General features: G+C 44.0%; 1 protein-coding gene across 1 annotated transcript in view; it reads left to right on the forward strand.

Moving 5' to 3' along the window:
- The first annotated feature begins 546 nt into the window (after positions 1–546).
- Positions 547–14,696, forward strand: part of Ap1s3 (adaptor related protein complex 1 subunit sigma 3) — a 55,831-nt gene continuing 41,681 nt past the window's right edge. The window contains exon 1 of the transcript XR_002385410.2: positions 547–672. The gene's annotated coding sequence lies outside the window, so the exon portion shown is untranslated. The remainder of the gene's footprint in view (positions 673–14,696) is intronic.

Raw genomic sequence — 14,696 nt, forward strand, 5'->3', positions numbered from 1 at the left:
TGGATTGCAACTTTTGTAAAAGTGAAACAAAACTCAGATGTAGCGTGTGTGTGAAAAATTTCCATCTATTTGTAGCTCTGTGAACTTCTTCCTCTCTGAGGTGTAAGGCCAGACAGCTTTTTACACTTTTCTCAGGTGTAAATGGGGACACCTGTCAGTCCGACGAACGTTTGTCCAGTTCACGAAGTACACATCCCGACTGCAGAAGAAATAGACTGTGGACCAGGCGAGTAGCTGGGGCTGCAGGTGCAGCTGGAGCTGAAGGTGCGCGCGCAGGTGTAAGCACCGCCCTGGGCGGGGCTAGCGGTGATGAGGGGCGGGGCGAGCTGCGGGGTCCGGCCGGCGCGGGAGAGCAAAGGTGAGGAAAAGGTGAGTGAGAGGGAGTGAGAAAGGGAAGAAGGAGGCGCTGGAGCGGCAGCCTGTGTGAAGAGCAGAGAAGGAGTGAAGCGGGCGGAAGAAGCAGGGAAGAAGGTGAGTGGGAGGGGCGGAGGGGAGGGGCGGCCCGGCGCGGGGAGGAGTCTGCAAACTTTCATTTCAAGGGCATTGTGGGAAGTAGCCATGGTCTGAGGCTGGCGCCTCACCTGTCAGCCGGCCCGGCCGCTGAGCTCTCTTCTGGCTGTCGCATCCTTGGCGATTGCCGCTGTCGCGACCCGGACGGCTGCGGCCACCATGGTGAGTACAGGTGGAGCATCTTGGTGGAACTGGCCCGGGCGGTGCACGCTCCGGGTGACACCTGCGGCTCCAGGGCCGGACTTGCGGCGGGGAGGGGGTGCGCGCCGAGCCTGGCCCCGGGTACCTCCGAGACACACGCGCTGGTGGCCCGGCTGCTCCGGACAGTGCTAGTCTCCCCCGCCTGCGAGCCCCACGGACACCGGGTATCGCGGCTTCATTCATTTCAGTGTCTTTTGTTGATCGCTTGGTCCGAGCCAGGCGCTGGGGATGTCGCAGGGGACTAGGTGCTGACACTCTTAAGAGAGGATGCGGAGGGAAGAAGACTGTGATGGAATGGTGAACTGAAGATACCTTCTCAGAGTGAGGAGGCGCCTCAAGCAACCGGGCCGAGAGGCAACTTTTCAATCGGTGGCCCTTTTTGAGGAGGTGATAGTTGAGTTCTCCGAGATCCTAGAAGGGTGCTGCATTTGGAGGGATTAGCAAAGTGGAGAAACGAAACCCCAGCTTGTGGTTGGATAGGTGGGCGTGGTCCCATGTAGCATGTCTTCTTCATAAACTAGAGTTTTGCTTTTTGTTTCGCTGGAGTATGGACAAGAAAACCGACTTTACCAGTTCAACGCTTCGTGAACCCCTGGGCTGATGGCAAACAATGGACGAATGGACTGTGTGTGTGTGTGTGTGTGTGTGTGTGTGTGTGTGTGTGTGTGTGTGTGAAAGAGAGAGACAGACAGACAGACAGACAGACAGACAGAGACACACACACAGAGAGAGAGAGAGAGAGAGAGAGAGAGAGAGAGAGAGAGAGAGAGAGAGAGAGAGAGAGAGAGAGAGAGAGGAAAGTCAGAAGACCCGCTACACTCAGATCAGAAGTGGATTAAGAAAGATGACCTAGGAGGACAGAAGTCCAGTGCTTTGGCACCCGGACAGGAGCCCAGAGGATGTCCATGAGGTTCTCATCCTGCCCGTTTTTGTTTGTGGAGGGTTCTTGATACATACAGGGTAGTGCAAAAAGGCAGCTGTAAATAATGGAGCAGTTCTCTAGGCTCGCTCAAGTTTCCCAAGGAACAAGGTGACAGTGTGCCTAGGCAGCCAGCTCATTTGTCTAATCGAGGTGGAATGGGGGCCCCGAGTTTCTATGGAGCCCAAAGGACATTTCTCCAGTTTTCCCTCCAGTCCCTGTCACAGCATCCCTCCAACCCCCCCTATCCTCCAGCCCCCCAGCCTCTCCTATCCTCCACCCCAGGCACGCCTGCCTGCCAGGGGCAAATACTGTCACTAGCTCCTGTAATAAGCCAGCTCCTTCCCTCCATGACTCAGGCTACTCTTGCAACCTCCAAACCAGGTGGTCACACCTTCCTTTACCTACAACTGTGTAACCTCCCTCTGCCTGGGTTTGTTCATTTGTGTGTGTGGGGGATAGCAACTGCTCCTAAATGACAGGCGGGTGTTCATTTGTGGCCTGGATACTGAGAGGGGTTCCCAAGGCTTTCTTGGAGGGTCTGTTTCCATTAGGATGCTGAGATGTTATTGTATCCTTTTAAGTAACATTATTTCAAGACTGTAGTGAAGTTTACTTGAGTCCAGATGATCTGAAATATTAGTAACAACAAATCAATTGCAGTAGTTGACAGGGGAGTGAGTCTAACTCTTCTTTTGAGCCAGATTAGAAGGATTTGCCAAGCTCTAATATGTTGCTGCTCTTTTTATTCATTAACTTCATCCCTCTTCCCTCACCCCCTCTTTATTATTTCTAATTAAATTAGTAAATATATGATTTTTTCTGTTTTCTTTCTTTTTTGTTTTCCTGCTTTGTTTTCTAATGCAGTAACTATCAGTGGATATATAGCCCATGGAAACGAAAAGATCTTGGCCCCAGGACCATGAACAAGCAGGCACACAAAGAGCTGTGAGAAGCCCCACCCTTATATGTGCTCAGCAGCACTTCACCTCTCCTGCTCTCCTGTCAGGAGCAAGAGAAGATACGTGACACTGTTCCGTTGCTCACCAGCCCTAGTGTTCAGCCAGCCAGTGACAGCCAGCGACTCCTTCCTCATTCCTAGATCCTATCTCTTGCTGCCTCCTTTAGAAGATACTTTCCCAAAGTGGTCCATTCCACACTGGGCTTCATGTCATGAATGCAGGGGCTGACTAGGGTCAGTTTGTGTCTTGACCAAGCTGTTTGAATCAACTGTAACTTCATTTGCCTTTGTGTTAGAAATCCCTACTTTGGAGGACAATGCTAAGCCGATTGTGCTTAGGAATAGCCCTAACTCCTCCTCTGTGTTTTTAAAATATCAATAGGAACTTACTATTGAATGCTTGTTGATGGAGGAGCATTTTTGGTAATTGTTGCCTTATTTTTCCTTATAATAGCATGGGACAGCTAGAGAGACAGTTGAGAGGCTTTGGGGACACTGTTAGTAAAAAATGAAAGTGGGCCTTGATTATGAAGTCCTTCTAAAAAGTTGCCCTAACTCTGAAAGCCACCAAAGAACATCGTAGAAGAATCATCCCCACTGAAGAAACCCAAAGGAGGTCCCTTTGGAAATGTGAATAATTCTGTCATAAACTCGGTTCTTGCAATGTGTGGTACAGTATGAAGTGAGATAGATTTATAAGACTTATATTAGCCAGTTCAGAGCGATTTTGTGTTTGTAACTTCTTTTCAATTTTTTTAAAGATGAGGTTTCACTATTTGATCTTGAGTAGCTTGGAACTTGGTATGTTGACCACAGGGCTGTCTTCAGATTTGTAGTGATCCTCCTGCCTCTGAGGTATGTGCCACAACACCCAACTTGTGTTTGATTTTAAATACAAGAGAGAACTTGCCAACTGAATTGTGAAGCAAGTTCTCTATCAGACTGGTATCTATTTGAAGCAGTGTAAGTGAACCCTTCTCCAAATCTGATTATTAAAAACAAAACAAAACAAAAAAAACCTTGCTCCTGTGTTATAGGGCATGCAGATGGAGAAAGCAATCTCAAACTGTAGATCCTGTCACACTCCCTCTCCTTGGTATAGCAATGTTACTGTTTGAGACTTAGAGAAATTGAAGTAAGTCTAGAGATATTTTGGCAGTATTAAATTCCAGCTCCAGGAGAGCAGAGTCCATCAGAGTAATGAGTGCTTTCCTCCCTGAGGCTTGGTTTGGGCTATGGCCAGCAATTAGCCTGGGCCTGGGGGACTTGAGAGGAGCAGGGAGAATGCCTTTGGTGGGATCCAGTTGTCACAAGTTCTCACTTATGGCAAGCTCCTCCCCTGTGTCTCCCAACACTACCACTGAGTTTAGTACTGACCCCTGTTCACAATGGTGACTACTTCTTAGCTCCCATCATTTCTTTTTCGTTTTTGTGTTGAATATTGCCATCTTCTTGTAGATTTTGCATGGTGTTTTACTAGCAGACCTAGCGAGAAACAGTTGGTTCAGTGTGTATTTGCAATCTTGGGTGGTCAGTGCCTGTTTTTTGGGAGCTCTATGAATTTTGCCTTTATGAGCTAGGGTATAGCAACAAAAACTAACTCCCTTCTACACACACACACACACACATACATACACACACAGAGTTAAATTCCTTTGAGTCCCCAGAGACTCACACTTCTTGAGGTCCCCATGAATCACTTCTTCAGTTTTATCTTGTTGTCACCATAACTAGAAATTCTTGTTTTTGTTTTTCTGTTTTTCAACAGGGTTTCTCTGTGTAGCTTTGGAGCCTATCCTGGCACTCGATCTGTAGACCAGGGTGGCCTTGAATTAACAGAGATCCACCTGCCTCTGCTTCCCGAATCCTGGGATTAAAGGCGTGCACCACCAACGCCCAGTCATAACCCAAACTTCCTCCAGAGATCAGAACTCTCCTTTGGTGCTTCCCGTCTTGGGCTGGTCCTTGTCTTCCTCATAGCATTTTCCTTTCTGTATATCTTACTCTCCCTGTTAATTCTTCTTCCTGGAGTTCCCAGTTCTTCATGAAGCATGTTAGCCATTACCCAGAAAACTCTCCTTAAACAAAAGCTCTAAGATCTTGTGACTTAAAAGAGATGGCAGGAAGTGCCTTTGAATCATGCTTGTGAACTACCCAACAATCCGGAGAGGTGTGCTTAATAGACACCTTCTGGTAGCTTGATCAGTTAGGAATTCTAACAGCATATGGGAAATACTGCAGATGGTTCCTGCTGGGAATGGAATGCCTTAGGAAGCCAGCCTGCAAAACAATTGCCACTAAAATCCCGGTCTGGAAGCTTCCTGACAGGTAGAGCTGGCTCCCAAAATTGCTTTCTCTAAATAGTTGCTAAAAACTTCCCTGGGGGATAAAGATGGTCACTCATTAGTCATTCAGTGTAATCAGGCATGAACTTAAAGTACATTCAGGCAAGAAGAAGGGCATAAGGAAGTCTATGTTAATGACTTTGCTGGATCTCCTCGCACACGGTTTCTGCAGTGGAAAATAATGGCTTGTGTCAAAGTTCAGTAGACTCCTAAAGGCTAAGGGAGATTTCTAAAGTGAGTTTTTTAAAAGAGGAACCAAGACTGATTTGCAAACTGAGGTACCTGGTTCCTTTGAGTGCTTATTTATAGAGCAGTGGTTCTCAACCTTCCTAGTGCTGAGACCTCCAACCATAAATTATTTTTGTTGTTACTTCATAACTATAACTTTGCTTCTGTTATGAATGGCAATGTAAACATCTGATATGCAGGCTATCTGATATGTGACTCCTATGAAAGGGTCATTTGATCCCTAAAGGGTCATGACCCACAGGTTGAGAACCACCATTATAGAACATCAATGCTAAGGAATAGCCATGAGTCATCCTTGGCTCATTGTTTAGATTTGGAACAAAGTGTTTATATTAAAACACAAGCATGAATGAAAATAAGGATATAACCGCACCTAGGTATGGTTAGGAGGAGTTTTTTTTTTTTTTTTGTAGATATGAGGAAGAATTCAATTAGAGGTATCTGGAAGGATCCAGAGCAGGTAGAGAGAATACACTAGACATGGCCAACAGACTGAACCAGGCCATGAGAGGAGAGATACTGGGGGAGAGCAGGGAGAGCAGGAACGAAGAGAGAGGGAGTGAAGAGAGGAGACCAAGAGATGAAGAGGAGCCAAGAGAATAAGGACCAAGAGAGAAGAACCAAGAGAATCAAAGGAACACATGGAAGAGATAGCTGGGTTTTATAGGCACCAGAAGCTGGGGGAAGGAAAGCGAAGTTTAGAGGCTGGAGAGGTGTAGGGTAGAGGTGGGCCGAGACATGTGGAAAGGAGCCAGGACTCTATACCTTGCAATATTGGGAGAGCCTCGCAGCCAGCATCCACTTTGATATTTTAATAGGCACCTCAGCCATTTATCCTGCTCGTCTTTGGGACCTAACAATGCATATTTAGGTTCAAGATATAAAATCCATACATGTTTATAAAGTACCAAGGCAAAGATGTGGCTAGCTACTGAAGGCTAGACCTCCAGGTCTCACAAGCCTATCAGATTTTCCTTTTTTTTTTTTTTTTCAAGACAGGGTTTCCCTGTATTGCTTTGGAGGCTGTTCTAGAACTTGCTCTGTAGACCAGGTTGGCCTTGAACTCACAGAGATCCACCTGCCTCTGCCTCCCGAGTGCTAGGATTAAAGTCATCCCAGATCGGGACTTCAGAGACTTGAACAGGCCAGAAACTCTCTGGCCTCATGGAATGTATGTTCTTGGTATGGTGGTCACTAAGTTCTGCCAAGACTTGGCTCAGACAAGCAGAAGCGTAGTCTATTATTGTGTGCTGGGCAATGAGAGTGTTCTGTAGCCGATCTTGATGTTGCATACAAGGCACATTCTGGTGTTTCTGAGGCGTGTGCTGTGTTTGGAGCCCTGCTGTGGGACTTGGAATAGCAATGGCTTTCTTTGGAGGCCACTCCCTTCTTGGCCTAAAGGGGTGGGTCCATTCCTCCACCTGGCTTAGTTGCCTCTTGACTGTTTCTTGAGCTAGTTATGGTTGTGTAATAGCATCAGAAGCCATTTCCATCCCCTGGCATTTGGGTTCAGATCTGTGGATCCCTGCTGAAGGATTGGCATGCCACGTCTCTCTGGTGAGCCCTGGGTGTGGGTGCCAGGGCTTCTCCAGCCCTGCCTTGTTTGCTCTGTTGCTTGTAAATGGTATACTTTGTTTTCTTGGATACTCTCACAGTGTAAAACAGAGAGACTGTAAGGCGTGATTGTACATGTCTCTCATCCCAGCACTCAGGGGGCAGAGTCAGATGGACCTCTGTGAGTTCTAGGCCAGCCAGAGCACACAGTGAGACCTAATCTCATAAAAGAGAATAGAATAAAAAGGATACAAATACAACTATATTGGAACTGAAAAGTTCTCACAGGATATACAAGAAGGTGCTTGTTTCTGACAATTGGCTCTACGTGTCTGATGGTAAAAAACACACAAAAAACAAAAACAAAGTAAAACAAAAAAACTTTATTTTTTCAGTTTTTGAGCCTATCTCTTACATTTTCTCAAATTTTATCATCTTGTTAATATTTATGTCTAGTACACGGTGTAGTAAGTCTCATCACAGCATCTCCAAATATGTATGTCATTATACCATGTTCTTATTCTTTCTTTCCCAGACTCTGTAGCTGGGCTCCTTTCTTCCTTCAGTTGGCCCCATCACTTCCTCCCCATGTGGACTCTGTTACTCTCTATGCCCACCTTCTTTAAGATTTCTTCTTCCACTCCTATGAGTGCCCTTTAAGCATACATATTTAAATACACATATAATGTTAGATCTAAGCTTTGAATGAGAGAAAACATGGCAGTACTTGCCTTTCTGAGTTTGCCTTATTTTGTTTAATATTATGATTTTCACATTCATTTTAGAATATTTATTTTTAAAATTATATATTTTTATGCATTTCCTTTTTTATACATAAATAATACATTTTAAATTATATACAAATGAATTTAAGGTAATGTTATATTTTCAGAAAAACACTGTAATGTTTTTTCCCTTTCTTGGTGCTGGGCATGACTGGAGTTGAGATGTAATCAGAAAAGGCTACACAAAGTACATATGTATATATATATGCACACTCATGTATATATATATACATATGTGCATATGTACGTGTACATTTATGTGAACACACACATCCCATCTGTTATCTGCTCACTGGTCTATCTGTTTTGGTTTTGGCCAGACTTGCAGGACTCTTGCCTTCTATATGAGAAGAGAGAGAGAGAGAGAAATCAGAGGAGAGTGGAAAAAAATCTTACGCCTTGTTCCCTCTTACTGACCCATAAGAGACTTTTTGTAATGAGACATGCGTTTCTCGTCTGTTCTTAGGAATGACAGAGATGTTTGTCACACCTTCTGATGTTGGCCTCTGTGTTCAGAAGACACTGAACATGCCTGTAAGATTAAGATAATGTGGTGGTGTATGCTGATAATCTCAGAACTGTGGAGGATGTGGCAGGAGGATTGCTAATTAGAGGTTACCCTGAGCTGCACAGGGAGACCACATCTCAAAAACAAAACAAAATAAAAGGAAACAAAAATAAATCGTTCCCAGAAACAGTCAAAAGGAAGCTATTGGGCTGGGAAGACAGTTCAGCAAGCAACAGAGTTAGCCATGCAAGTTTGAAGAGCAAAGTTTTCATTAGTAGAACACACATAAAAAGCCAGTGCAGGGTGGGAAAGTTGCCTCTGTTCACCAGAAGTTGCATCACTTGGGAGAGCAGCTAGGCACCTCTCCTGCACAGCACAGTAGAGCCAGTTCTGTTGGCAGAGGAGTGGGTGAGCCAGCCCTGAAGTTGTGAGCATGGGAGAGCTCTCCCCATTACTCTTCTGTCATGTGGTGGCATGGGTGGGGGAGAGATGACCTACCTGCCGCCTCTACCCCCATCAATGCCTGAGGCAGGTGGAAGAGCTGTCCCCGCCCCTTATCAGCTGCAGCACTGGGGAGAGTGGTCCCTACATCATGCCTGGGCAACACAGTATAGCAGGCCCTGAAGGTGTAGGTGTGGGAGAACCGACCCTTGTTCAGCCATCACTGCAAAGGGCGAACTGGCCAGGACAATGCAGGACAGCTCATCCTGGTAGTGAAGACAAGGAGAGCTGGTGAGCCGACCAACCCTGAAACTACGCAAGCCCAGAACCAGGGATGTGTGTTGGCCTACAACATCCACCTCATCAGTGATCTGTTGGAGCACATGAAGGGACCTGACCTACAGACCCAAAGCTGCAGGATCTCCACAACATAGGGTAACAGCAGGATATCCAAGAGGAGTTCCAGAGAGGGCCCGGTATCCATGGTGTAGCAGAAACCAGAGGCCTTGAACCAGATCAATGACTCTTTGCAATGAACACTTGCAAGTAAAGATATGTGTATCAAATGGTTTACTACATGATTTACTCTGTCACAATACACCTTCATAATAAGATTTATTTTTCCTTCTCTCTTTTTTCCCCTCCTTTTTCTCTTAAATTTTATTGTATTTTTTGGGGGGAGGTTGCAAGGACAGAGGATAGATTCGAAGGAACAGGGAAATGAATAAGATGGAGATGTATGATATGAAAAACATAAAGAATAAATTAAAAGAAAGTTTAAAAGAATGCCAGTGCATAGCCAATACAACCTGCAATCCCAGTGCTCTTCTTATAAAGAATGTGAGAAGTAGAGACAGGAGAATCCCCAGAAGCTTGCAGATCAATTAGCCTGACACACAAAAGAAAAGCAGCCAGAGACCTTGGTGTCCTCTGACCTCCACACATGCTCCATGACACAGAGGCTCACAGTCATGAGCACACACACACACACACACACACACACACACACACACACGCACGCACGCACGCACGCACCCACGCACGCACGCACCCACGCACGCACGCACCCACCCACTCACGCACCAGTGAGGTCACAGATTCAGATTGTCACTGAATTACCTTTCTTCAGGTTTCATGTCTGCTGTTTAGCCTCCCCATCTATTGTCCCGTGTTCTTTTCCTCCACAACGAGTATAGAACATTTGATTTTGCAGGTGAAGCTATGAAAGGTGCATGAAATGAATGTTACTTAGACGTGTCAGAATCCTGTCTCATGACACAGCACGCTGTCGGAAAAGCTGCTTCTGCATGAACACACTTGGCTGTTTGTTCCCTGTGGAAGTGACACTCTGAGCATCTTTCCTGGCCCTTCAGGACACTCCTTCCTCCCTGTGCACTTCTAAAGGAAGGTGTGGACACCATGTGGTAGAGAGGGAGCTAGCTTGGCAGCTCTGTCCCTGTGTGTAAACCCAGGTTGATCTCACGTTCCTTGTTGACTCTGCTCCAGGTTACCCGAGCACTGGGTGAGATTATCCATTTCAGTTAGTACAGTGCCTGTCACCAGGAACACATTCCAAAGTGTCAGATAGGGTTATTGTGAAGAGGAATAGGGAAATATTTTAGAATGGCTTGTAAGAAAATTAGTTGAATAAACACAATAAATGAAATATCATAGGTGTGGAAAGGTATTATAAGAATACTGGGATGGAGAGATGGCTCAGTGGTTAAAAGCACTGACTGTCTTCCAGAGGTCCTGAGTTCAATTCCCAGCAATCACATAGTGGCTTACAACCATCTGCAATGAAATCTGGCACCCTCTTTTGGCCTACAGGATACATGCAGACACATCTCCCTAAGTTGCCCATACAGGCCTTGAACATTTGATCTGGCCGCCTGTGCCTCCTGAGTTATGGGATTACAGGCCTGAGTCACTTGTCCTGGCTCAGTTTCTTTACTATGCAGTCACATCCTCAGATCCAAATGCAGTGTGTGTAAAGCCTGACTCTCGAAACCTGCTTGATCTCATGGTTTCAGTGCCTTAAGAATGCAGCCAGGCATGATGGCTCATTCCTCTAATCCAAGCATTTGAGAGACAGAGGCTGGAGGGTTGCCATGCATTCCAGGCCAGCCTGGGTTAAGAGTGAGTACCAGGTCAGCCTGGAATAAGGAGGGAGATCCTGTCTCTAAAAACAAAACAAAGCAAAGCAAAACATAACATAACATAATGTCGTCCACATTGAAAAGTCCTTGTAAGGCAAACAGGTGCAGTTTGGGATGTCGCTAATAAGGTGACAGCTTGAATTCTGTTGGTGCCAAACTAGAGTGCAGGGATGGATATGCCACTGTCCACCTCTTCACATATTTTGTGTATAGCTGAAGAATCCCTGTCAAGGCATACATTTTTTTGATGAGTGTCGTAGTCTGAAGTAGGAATAAAATTAGTATTTTTTTTCACTTGCCCTGGCCATGCTGCATGAGTTCTCTCCAAAGCCACTTCCCCAGCCCTGGAGATCAAAGCTCTTAATAAACATTTAAATGTTCATTACTGTGTAGAGTGGTGGGTTTAGTCTATTAAGTGTGGTCTCCTGAACAAAGTTTAAAAATTTCATGTTAAGAATGATTAAATAAGAAGTTAAATAAAAAAAAATCAAACTGGGGGCTGGGGAGATGAGGCAGCTTTTGCAGAGGGCCTGAGTTCAGTTCCAAGGACGCAAGCTGGGTAGCTCACAACCATCTTTAAGTCTAGTTCTGTGGTTTTTTAAAAAATTTTTTTGCCTCTGTAGAAAAACACTCATAGGCACATACCACTCCCCTCCCAACAATTCAATTAAAAAATATATATCTCTAAAATAAGGAAATAACAAATAAGCATTGCTAAGAAATAGGAAAAGGGTCTCAGATTATTATTGTTTTTGTTTTGTTTTTCCAATTCATGTTGGCCTGAAAATTACCCTGGACTTCTAACTCATATTTCCAATGTCTTTCTCCTTTCTCCTTGAATGATTTGAAACAGGACAAAATACAAAGATGTCTAGCTTTTCATTGACCTCCAGAGAAAATCTAGTCAGACCATAAAAAACAGATCAAACAATAGGTGTTGACACAGTCAGAGTTGCTCACTTTGTCCAGGAGACATGGTAAATGGAGAATGATCGTGTTTATCATATGTCAGGGAATTTTCCACTTGTCCATCTTCAGTTCTCAACTGCTATTGTTGCTAGGATGAGGCCATAAGTATAAGATGGTCTCTCAGTTACCAGAAGCTCATCATGGTGTTCAGGAGAAATCACTCACATGCATTGCCAGGCTAGACTAGTACAGAGGTGGGAAATTAACCTCTGAAGTATGAAGCTCGTTTAATTATTACAGAGATTCAGGGAGGAGATGGGAAATTCAGACTTCGGCCTGAGCTCTGAAGGGAGAGGTGATCCTGCCTTCAGTTTTTCAGGAAAGAACATGTGTTAGAGAGTGTCTGCAATGTGGGTGAATAGGGATATAAAGCAGAGGAATGCTTATTAAGGAAATGTAAATCCAGACGAACCCGTATAAGAAGTCGGACTTGTGCCCTGAGCATCTCTAATCCCAGCTCTTTTAAAGATGAGAGGTGGAGGCAGACAAAGAAGCTCATAAGCTAGCTTGGCATGGCAGCAGGAAAACAACAAGGAAACCTTACTTCACATGAAGTAGAAGGTGAGGACCAACACCCAAGGTTGTTGTCTGACCTTTACATACATGCCATAGCTTGCATACTTACTTCACATAGACACACACACACACACACACACACACACACTAATTATATGTGTATAGTGTGAAGCTCTGAGTTCCATCTTATACTGCAAAACTGCCATCAATAAAAAGAATCGGAGCCGCCTTCTATGGGGAGGAAAAGCATCTGTGAATGGAGCAGCTTGGGTACCATCCTAAACTGTGGGTATCTTTAAATAATATCTTTAAATACAGGTATGGTCAGGGTCTTAAAAGTTGTTACAGGTTTGGACTGGTGAGGAGTGTATTTCAGACATAAAGGGGGACAGCTGAGCTGGGTAGCAAACTGGATTCTAGCAAGATGTGTCTTGGGGCCTGCAAGGAAGTTGGTGTGACTACACACAAGAGTTGTGTTTAGTAAACACTACCTTCTCTCCCTGAAAACAAAGCAACATGCCCAAATCCCTAGATGGTTAGAGCCCAAGAAAAAGTGTAGCCATTTGGATGTTGAATGAGAGTAAAATTTCAAAAGATCTGCCTAAAACATATTTTTAAATTTGACAGTCCTCATTTTGTAGGTATGGGATATAAGCAATGTGATAATCCTGATTGGGTCAAGTACTAAGCAGAGTCCTCGCCTACAGTTCCACTGTTTCTGATGGCAGAAATTATATAGGGAGTTATATATGGATGAATAGCTGTTCCTGATTTGAGGCTCCCAAAGTGTGATGTTTGCCTTCTGTTTTACTAGGTACATTGGACAACCACACCTACAACTTAGACAGACTTGAATTTATCTTTGCCTACAAGCCACTTTGAAAGAAAATGCAAGCAACAGATACTTACTGCATGGCTTTATATCAGTCAGTCTAGGATTATTGAATTCCAAACCATTAAACCTATTAAGCATAATAATAAAGTGAGATGTTTGGAAGCATCATGGGTGCAGTATGGAAGCTTCAGTTCTGGTGCCTTGTATAAACATTTGGAAAAGACAATGGACAGTGGTGCATGCCTTTAATCCCAGCACTGGGGAGGCAGAGAAAGATGGATCTCTGTGAGTTGGGGGCCAGCCTGGTCTACAGAGTGAGTTCTAGGACAGCCAAGGCTATATGAAAAAACCCTGTCTTGAACAAACGAAACAAAACAAAAACAGCAAAAACAAAACAAAACAACAAAAACAACCCCCTCCCCAAAAGAAAACCACATTTGGAAAAGACATTTATGGTGTATCAGTTGCAAGACGCCACTTTAGATCTAGGATAAAAACCTTTTTAAACTTGAAATATGGGGTAGTCTGACGTATTTGTAAATGGATATCACAAGTGCATTTTAAATCATGCGAGAAAGCAAATTATAGTGCAATTAGATTATCAAAATCATACAAATAAAACTTACACTGCTGCAATCTCTTCTGCCATAAACTAGTTACAGGGTTGAAAGTTTGGTCTTTTAAAGACCAAACCAAATCTAGCCAAAGTTACATAAGGCTTAAAAATCCCCCAATGGGAGGGCCTAGGTCCTGCCCTGAATGAAATGACAGACTCTGGAGATCCCCCATGGAAGGCCTCACCCTCTTTGGGGAATGGAGTGGGGATTGGGTGGGGGATTGGGAGGCTTGGTTGGGGGGGTGGGGGAGGAGGGGAGGGTGATGGAGCTGGGATTGACATGTGAAGCAAACTTGTTTCTAATTTAAATAAAAAAGGAAAAAAAAAAAGAATTACATATAAAAAATCCCTTAGTGTTTAAATTTTATTTTTTCTAAGCTTATTTAATTTATGCATTTATTTATTTACTTACTCCGTGTGTGTGTCTATTTATGTCTCCAGGCATGGTAGAAAGTGTCTTTGCCCAATGAACTATTTTTCCAACTTCTCAGTTATTTTTATAACTAGTGAAGATACTTATATTATTAATAAGAATTGAGAGACTGGAATAGACCAATTCTGTAGTAATTGTTGTGCTTATAGCAAATGTTTGTAGCAAATGTCCTATTCTAGAGTCTTGGATATAGAAGCAAAAAATTTAGGACTGTGAGCAAAAGTGACCTGACCAGGGGAGAACTCAAAATTCCTTTTTGTTAAATGTGGAAAAATGACATATTTTTAATACCGTGCATGATTGATAATTAAATGCCAGCTTTACTGCCAACTGCTAAAAATTAATTTCTTGGATGCCAATGACTTTATGATTTATTCTGCAATTACACATCACTAAAATTAGGTTAGGTTGCTGCATTTTAAGGTGGTTATTTAGAGTGTTTGGCAAGGGAGAGAACTGAGAAAATACTTTCTGTGGAGCGATGGAGGGAATGATCATTTCCAGAAAAAGGGGCTTGACAACATCTATGACTTTCTCCCAGAAAACACTTCATGAAGTTTGAGTATTTAACAGGTCTGATTAAGATACATACTGTACATGATAAGAGCAAAACAAGACCCTAGAGGGAATCAAATAATGGAATTTGGGTGTGAAACCTGCTGCACTACCAACTAGTTGGTCCTGGGATGACTTTA

This window comes from Mesocricetus auratus, unplaced genomic scaffold, assembly GCF_017639785.1.
Source record: "Mesocricetus auratus isolate SY011 unplaced genomic scaffold, BCM_Maur_2.0 Super-Scaffold_100010, whole genome shotgun sequence".
In the NCBI taxonomy this organism is placed as follows: Eukaryota; Metazoa; Chordata; class Mammalia; order Rodentia; family Cricetidae; genus Mesocricetus; species Mesocricetus auratus.